Here is a 12,867-nt window from a genome sequence, read left to right on the forward strand (position 1 = left end):
CTCTCCCTGGACCCAGCGGTCGGGCCTCCTTTGTGCTGTCCAGCGCTGCCTGGTGGAACCGGGTGCCTGGTGCAGGACACACCCCAAGAGGGCGCTGTTGGACCCCATTCATCCAACTTTTGGGGGTTCAGTGAGCCATTGCTAGGAGTAAGCGCCTCCTACATAGCGAGCTGTGTAACCTTTCACCAGCTTCGTTCATTTTACCACCGCTTTTACCATCTGCACCCCTCTATGCAGCCCGGAGCTGCGCCAGGACAGAGATTGCTTCCTCCAGTGCGGCATCGTGGAAAGGATTTCCGTGCAGTGATAAAACGAGGACCCCATCTTTCTCTCCTCCACCCCGTTTCAGCTCAGAAATAAGTGATTTGTTTTGTTTCGACTTTCCTGCCCGGGTTGTCTTTGAACCGCAGTCCTCAGATCTCAACCAACTGAGTAGCTAGGATTACAGAGGTGAGCCACTGGCACCCAGCTTTTTGTTTTGTTTTGTTTTTTTGCCAGTCCTGGGGTTTGAACTCAGGGCTTGAGCACTGTCCCTGGCTTCTTTTTGCTCAAGGCTAGCACTCTACCACTTGAGCCACAGCGCCACTTCTGGCCATTTTCTATATATGTGGTGCTGAGGAATAGAACCTAGGGCTTCATGTATACTAGGCGAGCATTTTACCACTCGACCATATTCCCAGCCCTGGCACCCAGCTTTTTTTGTTTTTGTGCTGATCCTGGGGCTTGAACTCAGGACCTAGGTGGTGCCCCTGAGAATTTTCACTCAAGGCTAATGCTTTACCACTTGAGCCACAACTCCACTTCCAGCTTTTAGGTGATTAATTGGAGAAAAGAGTCTGTAGGACTTTCCTGCATAGACTTGCTTCAAACCATGATCTTCCGCTCTTATCCCCCTGAGTAGCTAAGATTACAGGCGTGAGCCACCTGTCCTTAACTCAAATCAGTATATTTGAGCTCAGAGTTGTGACCCAGTATTTCACAGTGGTTTTTCACCTAAGTGTCTGGGAACCAAATGACTTCTTGGCTCAGTTTAATTAAATTCAGTACACTTTACCACTTTACCTGGACACCCTCTAACCTACCGGTAATGAACAGCCTCTGCAGTCCCTTAACATTGATATTAATGAGCTCATCTGTGGTCAACCATGTCTATTAACAAACATTTCCTACTGAGAGCCAAGCTATGCCTTTAGAGCACACCAGGGTGAGAAAGTGGGGTCCCTGTCCCTCCTCTCTCCACCCCCAAGAGCTCTCAGACTCTTGAAACAGAGGGAGAGAATTCAACCTCTGCATTTGTAATGATGACTTAGCAACTCCCCTGGTTCAATGGGAACACGGAGAAACGTCACTTGATCCTGATGCACAGAGGGTCAGAGGTTTCTGGAAGGCAGAGAATTCCCCAGTGACGTAGCACATGATGCATGAGCTCAAGTGAGAACATGAGAGGATGTTGTTTCAAGAAGAGGGAACAGCATGTCCAAAGGCAAGATGGCCGTGCATGAGGAGGCAGAATGCTTGCTAATGTGGAGTCCAGGTCTTTGCTGGTTTCTCCCTCCCTTCCTTGCATCCCTAAAGTGAATTCACAGTCCTGGATGGGTCCTAACCCTGCAAGCAATGCAGAGGCCCAGATGCCTAGATGCCTGGCCTTCTGGACCTTTCACAGGGAAGACTGTGTCAGAACCAGCCTTGAGGAGACCAGAGTTCTATTTCATATTTGCCTGCATGGGTAATGGACTTGAAAGCGCTCACTCACTTCCTCGGTCTACTGCAGACCCCGGCTCACAGAAGCAGAGAAACTCTGAAAATTATAAATCCAAGATACAAAATCTGGGCATCAGGGGCTCACACCTATATTCCTAGCTACTTAGGAGATTGAAAACAGAAGGATCAAAGTTGAGAACTTGTCTGAACAGAGAAGTTCATGATGAGAGAGACCACCTTCTCAATCCGTGGCTGGGTTCACCCTAAACTATGTGCAAGGTTGAGACTGGGAAGATCATGATGCCAGGGCGGTCTGGGTAGAAAAGTCCACAAGACTAGACTCCTGGGAGGGAAGATGGATGCAGTGTTCAGGAACTGGCGGCTCAGTCACACACCCAGGCAGGAAGTAAGGCCATAATAACCAGTGCAAGCTGGGCACAAGTGGCTCACGCCTATACTCCTAGCTACTCAGAGGCTGAGATCTGAGAATTACAAGTCAGAGCCAGCCTGTGAAGAAAAGTCTGTAAGAGTCTTATCTCCAATTAACTACCAAAAAGCCAGAAGTAGAGCTATATATAGTTCAGATGATAGAGTGCCAGCCTAGAGCAAAAAAGCTCAGGGACATAATGCCCAAGTTCTGAGTTTAAGCTTTGATTTAAAATAAACAGTGCAAGTGGGGCATGGTGGCTCAGGGCTGGAATCCTAGCTATTTGGAAAGCAGGAAATAGGAGATTTCAGGTCTAGGTGAGGCCAGTCATAATAGCTCTTGAGACTCCATCTTGATTCATGGGCATTATCAGGCCCACTGTTACACACAGCTGCAAGAGAAGCACAAAGGCTGTGTGCAGTATCACACACCTGTTACCCCCCATAACACAAGGAAGCACAGGTAAGATCATAGCCCAGGATGGCCTAGGCATAGAGGGAGATCTTACCTCAAAAATAACCAAGGTATGGGCTGGGAATGTGGCTGGGTGGTAGAGTGCTTGCCTAGCATGCAAGAAGCCCTGGGTTCGATTCCCCAGCACCACATATACAGAAAACGGCCAGAAGTGGCGCTGTGGCTCAAGTGGCAGAGTGCTAGCCTTGAGCAAAAATGAAGCCAGGGACAGTGCTCAGGCCCTGAGTCCAAGCCCCAGAACTGGCCAAAAAAAAAAAAGAAACTCAAGGATAGTGCCCAGGCCCTGAGTTCAAAGCCCAGGACTGGCAAAAATAATAATAACCAAAGTAGCTGGGCCCCAGGGACTCAGGCTTGTAATGCTAGCTACTCAGGAGGCTGAGATCTGAGGATCATAATTCAAAGCCATCTCAGGGGAGAAAAGTCCCAAGGACTCTCATCTTCAATTAACTACAAAAGCCAGGGGCTAGGAATATGGCCTAGTGGCAAGAATGCTTGCCTTGTACACATGAAGCCTTGGGTTCGATTCCCCAGCACCACATATATAGAAAATGGCCAGAAGTGACGCTGTGGCTCAAGTGGCAAAGTGCTAGCCTTGAGCAAAAAGAAGCCAGGGACAGTGCTCAGGCCCTGAGTTCAAGGCCCAGGGCTGGCAAAAAAAAAAAAGCCAGAAGTGGACCTGTAGTGACTAATCTCTATTTTTAACAAGGGAGAGGGGTTACTATAGATTTTAGCAGGCAAAATTGGCTCGAGTTTTTGTCATGTTTATATTTTAGCTACATGCATTCTAAAGCTGTGCTCTGACTTTCATGGGCACTTTGTCCTTGATGGGTCCCATCCTCCATTGAAAATTCCTTAACTAGTATTTTATGATTATGATAGCACCAATAAGAATATATCTCTGACTATATACATTCATTTATACTCAGTATATTTATTTTTTCTCTTCTAATTTTGTGTGTCTGTATGTCTATGTGTGTGCTAGTTCTGGGGCTTGAACTCAGTCCCTGAATGTAGTCCCTGAGCTCTTTTGCCCAATGCTAGTACTCTATCACTTGAGTCACAGCTTCACTGGCCTTTTGGTAGTTTATTGGAGGCAAGAATCTCACATATTTTCTTGCTCAGGCTGCCTTTGAATCGTGGTCATCAGATCTCAGTTTCCTGAGTAGATAGGATTACAGTTGTGAGCCACTGGCACTTGGCTCTTCTATTTGTGTGTGTGTGTGTGTGTGTGTGTGTGTGTGTGTGTGTGTGTGTGTGTGTATGTTGGCACTAGGGCTTAGCTACTGTTCTATAGCTTTTTCATTCAAGGCCGGCAGTCTGTCACCTGAGCCACACGTACCTCTCCTTCCAAATTTGGAGTGATTACTTGGAGATAAGAGTCTCACAGACTTTGTCTGCCTTGGGTTGCCTTTGAACTTTGATCCTCAGATCTCAATTGTCCAAGGTCCCTGAAAGTACTCTAGGTTCTGGGCTCTGGACTTGGTTGGCCCAGTTTCATTCTATTTGTGGTGAGGGCTATTGATTTTCCATTTATAGGGAAGATGTCAAGCGCCCTGTCCTTAGCAGAGTATTCCAGTAAACAGAAGGAGTCCATTAAATCGTATGAAAGTAAATGATAGTGTAGGAAAGTAAACTATGTGAAAGTAAATAATAGAGAGGAGCCTGAGGTCTAGAGATCTGACTCCCCAGGGAGCTGGAACTAAAATTCTGCAGCCATGGTGCCCTTCAGGACATTTTATGATGACACACCTCAGCTCTGCCAGCACATTCCCTCAGTGAGATGATCCCTCCTCAGCAGGCTTGGCCCTTCTCCACGGGAATGCGGGAAGTTCCCCAGTTATCCCACAGCCTCTAGACAAATCCAGGGGGCCCTGGGGAGGCTCCTGTGAGGAAACCACTTCGGGGTTTCTTTCAGACATAGTGCTTCCTAAACCATTAGGGAAGGCCAAGCCAAAGAAGAAGAAACTATTTTTAAAAAATCAGCTTGCTATATCTTCTTAGGGGATGAGGGGCAGGAGAGAGGAAGCTTTGAAGTAGAGAAAATTAATGCCCCATGCCTGTGGACAATCCTAGCTACAGAGGAGGCTGAGATCTGAGGATTGCGGTCCAAAGGCAGCAAGGGCACAAAAGTCTCTTGTCTTCTTGAGACTCTTACCTAAAATTAACAAGCAAAGAAAAAAAAAAAGCTGGAAGTGGAGGTGTAGCTCAAGTGGTAGGGCATTAGTCAAAAATCCAAGGGAGAATGTGATGCCCTGAATTCAAGCTCCATTACCTTTTTCTCCACCTCCCTCCCCGCAAAATGTCCTATATATAGTTAGGCTAGGTTGAAAGCACCTAGCCCTCATTCAGCAGCTAGATCTCTGGCTCCATTTGTTTTTTTGTTTGTTTCTTTGTTTTGTTTTGTTTTTGGCCAGTCCGACGGGCCTTGGACTCAGGGCCTGAGCACTGTCCCAGGCTTCTTTTTGCTCAAGGCTAGCACTCTGCCACTTGAGCCACAGCGCCACTTCTGGCCATTTTCTGTATACGTGGTGCTGGGGAATCGAACCCAGGGCTTCATGTATACGAGGCGAGCACTCTTGCCACTAGGCCATATCCCCAGCCCCTCTGGCTCCATTTGTAGTGTGTATTTATTTATTTATTTTTGCAAAATGATTGCTTCTCGGGGCTGGGGATATAGCCTAGTGGCAAGAGTGCCTGCCTCGGATACACGAGGCCCTAGGTTCGATTCCCCAGCACCACATATACAGAAAATGGCCAGAAGCGGCGCTGTGGCTCAAGTGGCAGAGTGCTAGCCTTGAGCGGGAAGAAGCCAGGGACAGTGCTCAGGCCCTGAGTCCAAGGCCCAGGACTGGCAAAAAAAAAAAAAAAAAAAAAAAAAAAAAAAATGATTGCTTCTCATGAATACATAGGTAAAACATAGACAACTCACATGAAGACTTAAATGTTGGCTTTACTAAAGCGAAGGTTTTGTTCATGAGGAAGGATGACTGGATTCTATCGGGGGTGGGGGGATGGCTCAATAAAGAACATACTCTAGCCCTGAAGTATTCATCTGTTCTTGGCTATGGCTGGAATCTGGGAGCAGTCTTGCATTCTTTCTTTCTGCCCCATTTCCCTGTAATAACCTTGTATTATTACAAAATAACTCTTCTTGATTATTCTTATCAGCTACTTAGAGGAGGTAACAGGCACCACCAGTCTCCAGACAGCTGCCGCCAGAAGACACCGTAGGGATGAATGCGGAGAAGAAAGAAATTTCTAGACGGCACAGTTGGACAATTTAATCTGTGTCCTTGATGGTCACTATCTATTGACCTCACTCACTCCATGGCTTAACAAATACCTACTGAATTTTTGCTGTGTGTTGACAAGAAGTTGCACAGGCCAGAAGGGAGTCTACATTTCCCTCAAGGCAGACAAGAATTCTGACCCTGGGGGACACCTCGGTTAGTGCCTCCCCGTGGCCCTCAGCCACGTGTCAGCGGGTGACACGAGTGTATGATTCAACACCTTAGTATATGTTCATTTTATCTGGTGAAACTTGACAAGCTGGTTCTAAATATATAAAAGGGAATGTAAGGCTCAAGAGTTGCAGAAAGTAGCTGGGCCCCAAGTTGCTCACACCTGTCTGTAATCCCAGCTACTCAGGAAGCTGAGATCTGAAGATCAAGGTTCCAGAGCCAGCCTGGACAGAAAAGTCTGTGAAGTTCTTATGTCCAATGAACCAGTAAAGAGCTGTAATGGAGCTGTGGCTCAAGTGGTAGTGTTACCCTTAGACAAAGTAACCAAGGGAGAGCATGAAACTCTAAGTTCAAGTCCCTACACACACACACACACACACACACACACACACACTCACTCACACACACATACAGACACACATTGCAGAATGTGAGCTGAGGATGTAGCTCAGGAGTAAAGTATTTCCCTGGCATGCATAAGATCCTGGCTTCCATCTTTAGGACTTCAAGAAAGTTAAGAAGGAGGAAGAAGAGGAGGAGGAGGAGGAGGAAGAAGAGTTGGAAGAAGAGGAAGAAGGAGAGTAGATACACAGAAGGTCTACCAAATACCAAAACCTATAAATAGATAGAGTTGTAAAGATTTGATACACACACACACACATACACATTCATGAAATTGTCCCCTTTATACCATACCCTCAAAAAGCAGTCACATGAGCCAAGCGCCATGGCTCATGCTTGTAATCCTAGCTACTCAGGAGGCTGAGATCTGAGGATCACAGTTTGACACCAGCCCAGGCAGGGAAGTCTGTGAAACTCTCATCTCCAACTAATCATAGAAAAAGACAGGAAGTGGCACTGTGGCGCAAGTGGTAGAGCACTAGCTTTGAGCTGAAGAGCTCAGCAAGCAGGACCAGAGTTCAAGCCCTACCACTGACAAAACATAAAAAAAAAAATTATGGGCTGGGAATATGGCCTAGTGGCAAGAGTGCCTGCCTCATATACATGAAGCCCAGGGTTCGGTTCCCCAGCACCACATATATAGAAAATGGCCAGAAGCGGCGCTGTGGCTCAAGTGGCAGAGTGCTAGCCTTGAGCAAAAAGAAGCCAGGGACAGTGCTCAGGCCCTGAGTCCAAGGCCCAGGACTGGCAAAAAAAAAAAAAAAAAGATAGAAGTGGTGCTCTGGCTCAAGTGGTAGAGTGCTAGCCTTAAAAAAATCTCAGGGACAGTGCCCAGGCCCAGAGTTAAAGCCCCAGGACCAGCCAGAAAAAAAAAGGGGAGGGGGTATAAAAAACAGTCAAATGGATTGTAACTCAAAACATGAAATACCAAAACCATAAGTAAATAAGATGGCCATATGGGAGAACATATTCTTCATTATAGAAGGAAAAGTTATATATGAATAGATGTAAATTCATACTAACCATCAAGAGAAAGAGCTATGCATTTAACCATGGTTCTGTGAATTATTATTATTATTTTTTTTTTTTTTTTGCCAGTCCTGGGGCTTGGACTCAGGGCCTGAGCACTGTCCCTGGCTTCTTTTTGCTCAAGGCTAGCACTCTGCCACTTGAGCCACAGCGCCACTTTTGGCCTTTTCTATACATGTGGTGCTGAGGAATCAAACCCAGGGCTTCATGTATACAAGGCAAGCACTCTCGCCACTAGGCCATATTCCCAGCCCCCCCGTGAATATTTTTTGTGCACCAAAAATAGTACTAATAGAATAAAAAAGAAGCCACAGGATAGCATATATTTGCAATATATATAACTGATCACAGATTCATAACTGAAAACATACTACTAATAATAAACATTTCTAAATTTAGACATAAAGATCCAATAGAAATATGGGCAAATAGAAGTTAAAGTGAACTAACAGGTATGAAAACCCACTGCTAACCTCAGTGCCTTATGAAGAAAAGCTGTAGTTTATTTGTTGCTCAGGCAAACCCTAAAACTTCTCCACAAAGTTATTTAGGCACCGAGGCTGACCGATCCTGCTTTATCTTCTCCATGCAGCTGTCAGGGTACTAGCAGTTGTGGAAAACAAGAGAGGTTTGTGTGTAAACGATGTCTCAAGCCCAGGCCTAGAAGTAGCTCATTCTGCTTCCACCACCATTCATGTGCTAGAGCTCAGTGGGATGGCTCACACAACTACAAGGGAAGCAATGAACTGGTGCATGTGGTGTCTAGTGGTTTGACCAAGTGGAAAAGGAAAAAGAAACTTTAGGGTTGGGAATATGGCCTAGTGGCAAGAGTGCATGCCTCATATATATGAAGCCCTGGGTTCGATTCCTCAGCACCACATATATAGAAAAGGCCAGAGGTAGCAATGTGGCTCAAGTGGCAGAGTGCTAGCCTTGAGCAAAAAGAAGCCAAGGACAGTGCTCAGGCCCTGAGTTCAAGCTCCTGGACTGGCAAAACAGAAGAAAGAAAGAAAGAAAGAAAGAAAGAAAGAAAGAAAGAAAGAAGAAAGAAAGAAAGAAAGAAAGAAAGAAAGAAAGAAAGAAAGAGAGAGAGAGAGAGGGAGGGAGGGAGGGAGGGAGGGAGGGAGGGAGGGAGGGAGGGAGGGAGGAAGGAAGGAAGGAAGGAAGAGAGAGGCTGGGGATATGGCCTAGTGGCGAGAGAGCTTGCCTCATATACATGAGGCCCTGGGTTCGATTCCCCAGCACCACATATACAGAAAACGGCCAGAAGTGGCGCTGTGGCTCAAGTGGCAGAGTGCTAGCCTTGAGCAAAAAGGAAGCCAGGGACAGTGCTCAGGCCCTGAGTTCAAGGCCCAGGACTGGCCAAAAAAAAAAAAAAAAGAAAGAGAGAGAGAGAGAGAGAGAGAGAGAGAGAGAGAGAGAGAGAGAGAGAGAGAGAGAGAGAGAGGAAGGAAGAAAGAAAGAAAGAACAAAAAAAGAAAGAACAAAAAAGAAAAGAAAGAAAGGAAGGAAGGAAGGAAGGAAGGAAGGAAGATAGAAAGAAAGATTGATTAGTGGGATGATGAATCAGCTTCTGCTGCAAAGTATTTCACAAGAGAAAATAAATTCAAGAGCTGGGAATGTGGCTTATGGTAGAGTACTCGCCTAGCACACATGAAACCCTGGGTTCAATTCCTCATCACCACATAAACAGAAAAAGCCAGAAGTCGTGCTAGGCTCAAGTGGCAGAGTGCTAGCCTCGAGCAAAAGAAACTCAGGACAGTGCCTAGGCCTTAGTTCCAGTCCCACAATACACACACACACACACACACACACACACACACACACACACACACGAGTCCATGAGACTCTTATCTCCAACTAACCACCAAAAAGCTGGAAGTGGAGCTGTGGCTCAAGTGGTAGAACACTCAACTTGCACATAAACGCTAAGGAACAGCATCCAGGCCCCTAAATTCAAGCCCTATTACTGGCATAAAAAAGGAAGGAAGGAAGGGAGGGAGGGAGAGGGAGGGAGGGAGGGAGGGAGGGAGGGAGGGAGGGAGGAGGAAGGAAGGAAGGAAGGAAGGAAGGAAGGAAGGAAGGAAGGAAGGAAGGAAGGAAGGGAAGGTTAGTACTCAGACCTTATCCAACAGTGAGAAATGCACATGCAACCTCCAATGCAGGCAACAGGAGCACTGTGCCCTCATCCCTCCTTAGGTCCTCCTGGCATAGAAATTTTAGATCTGCTCCTACCTGGGGAAAGATACACTCAACCTTACAAATGAACAACCACAATAGGGAGAAAGTCCTGAGTGACCTTGAAAATGCCAGTTTGAATTCCAGCTTCCTCAAGCCCCAGAGGTGCCACAAGAAGCTGACACCCTCTGAAGATCCAGAGTCAGAACTGGCTTTGACCAAAGAGACAAGATACTGAAGGAGATTGATAATCTCAATGACTAGAAAACATTTCCACCTCTCCTATCCAGCCTGAAGCTCTGGTCCACAAAGCACTGGATTCCTGTAGCTGGATTGAGGATGCTCACTCTGCCACCTGCTCAGGTTTGCCCAAGTGTGTACCAGTAATTTGTCAATATAAATAACTCAGGCACCCGTGGCTCATGCCTGCAATCTTAGCTACTCAGGAGGCTAAGATCTGAGGATCATGGTTGGAAGCCAGCCCAGGCAGGAAAGTCCCTGTGAGACTCTTATCTCCAATGAACCACTCAAACACTGTAAGTGGGTCTGGAAATGTGGCTTAGTGGTAGAGTGCTTGCCTAGCATGCATGAAGCCCTGGTTTCTATTTCTCAGTACCACCTACACAGAAAAAGCCAGAAGTGGGGCTGGGGATATGGCCTAGTGGCAAGAGTGCTTGCCTCGTATACATGAGGCCCTGGGTTCAATTCCCCAGCACCACATATACAGAAACACCTTCCTGTGGTTGTACCTACACTATCTCTGTAATCTTATCTGAGTATATTGGAAACCGTTTTTACTGGTATTGGAAGTAGGAAATTCAAAGGGAATACCAAATTTGAGAGACACAGGGTAAAAAAAGAGAAACAACTACAAAAGCAATACTTGCAAAACTGCTTGGTGTAAGTGAACTGAACACCTGGGGGGGGAAGGGAAAGGGGGGGAGGGAGGGGGGTATGAGGGACAAGGTAACAAACAGTACAAGAAATGTATCCAATGCCTAACGTATGAAACTGTAACCTCTCTGTACATCAGTTTGATAATAAAAATTAAAAAAAAAAAAGAAAATGGCCAGAAGTGGCGCTGTGGCTCAAGTGGCAGAGTGCTAGCCTTGAGCAAAAAGAAGCCAGGGACAGTGCTCAGGCCCTGAGCCCTGAGTCCAAGCCCAGGACTGGCAAAAAAAAAAAAAAAAGAAAAAGAAAAAGAAAAAGCCAGAAGTGGTGCTCTGGCTCAAGTAGTAGAATGCTAGCCGTGAGCAAAAACATCTCAGGGACAGTGCCTTGGTCCTGAATTCAAGCCTCCAGGACTGGCCAAAACAACAACAAAAACAAAACAGAAGTGGTGCTGTGGTTCAAGTGGTAGAGCTCTAGCCTTGAGCCCAAAGAGGCTCAGGGACAGCACCCATGCTCTGAGTTCAAGCCCCACAACTAACATATAATGATAATAATAATAATGATGATGATGATTTTACAGGCAACCAGATTTGGCCTATGTCCTAGCTCTGTCATTTACTAACTAGTAGTGATCTTGGATAGATTGAGTAATCTGTGTGTGTGTGTGTGTGTGTGTGTGTGTGTGTGTGTGTGTGTGCCAGTACTTGGGCTTGAACTCAGAGCCTGGGTGCTGTTCCCTTAGCTTTTTTGCTCAAGACTGGTGCTCTACCACTTGAGCCACAGCTCCTCTTCTGGCTTATTTGGTGGTTCACTGGAGATCAGAGTCTTGCACTGTTTCCTGCCTAGGCTGGCTCTGTAAGAAAAAGCAGTCTTTTCTGTCAAACCCAAGTGCTTCTGTCTTGCATATAGTATTGATATTTCCTGGAATTCTTTGCTTTTTCACCTCAATGCTAACTATTATCTGTATTGTGTGTGACCAGACAGCCACGTTAGAAATATGAATCTTGTGTCAAAGTTAAAAGAATAAAATACAATTATCAAGGGGTGCTGCTTGTGACCAGCCAGCCTGTTGGAGCTTTCCACGGACTTCTACAACCTTCTCCAACTGTATCTGCCAGCTACCTCGTTCCCAGTCCTGCCCATGGCCAACTGTAAGAAGGGGGGGAAAAAACTTAAACTTTTGATACGCATTAAATAGCCTCCTTTCTAACCTTGGTAATCAACTGCACTTAGAATGTGAGCCTAGGGCTGGGGATATGGCCTAGTGGTAGAGTGCTTGCCTTGTATACATGAAGCCCTGGGTTCGATTCCCCAGCACCACATATATAGAAAATGGCCAGAAGTGGCACTGTGGCTCAAGTGATAGAGTGCTAACCTTGAGCAAAAAGAAGCCAGTGCTCAGGCCCTGAGTTCAAGCCCCAGGACTGGCAAGAAAAAAAAAAAAACATACCAAGAAACAGAATGTGAGCCTAACTCCTTGACAAGGAGGGGGTAGTTTGGATTGGGATTAAAAACCTAGCAGACTGCTCTGCACAGTGTGCCTGCCTAGCTCTGGGTAGAATAATGGCATTGCACCCTTTTGTGCAAAAGGAAATTGCCTTGATGAAATTTCCTGTATCTATTGTCTATTCATGTCTGACCCAAGAGAGTCATTGTGTGTTTTTACACTTCAAACCTTGATCCTCAGCTCTCAGCCTTCTGAGCATCTACGATTAGATGCATGAGCCAATGGTACCTGGCCTTACATTAATGGGAAAAAAAACTCATTTAAGATAGCATTAAGGTTAGTGCCCACTGCACAAGTGTTGTGAGAAGCTGGACATAAACATCTAGCAGGCACTCAGTGAATGATAGGGTCTTCCACTACCCTGCTTTGGGTTTGGCTCATCCATCTCCCAGAATCCACATCACAGACTTTCTCTGAAGCCACCTAGTGGTAGATCTACTTGGGAAAACTGTACTACTTTTTACTGCTTAAACTAGCAAATCTTGCTGGTGGCTGATCCCTGTAATCCTAGCTACTCAGGAGGCTGAGATCTGAGGATCACAGTTCAAAGCCAGCCCAGACAGGAAGGTCCATGAGACTTTTATCTCCAATTAACCATCACAAAGCTGGAAGTGGAATGGTTGCTCAAGTGGTAGAGCGCTAGATCTTGAGCAAAAAAAAAAAGCTGAAACAGCACCCAGGCCCTGAGTTCAAACCCCAGGACTGGCACACAAGAAAGGAAGGAAGGAAGGAAGGAAGGAAGGAAGGAAGGAAGGAAGGAAGGAAGGAAGGAAGGAAGGAAGGAAGGAAGATCTGAT

Source organism: Perognathus longimembris, chromosome 13 (assembly GCF_023159225.1).
Source record: "Perognathus longimembris pacificus isolate PPM17 chromosome 13, ASM2315922v1, whole genome shotgun sequence".
NCBI lineage: Eukaryota > Metazoa > Chordata > Mammalia > Rodentia > Heteromyidae > Perognathus > Perognathus longimembris.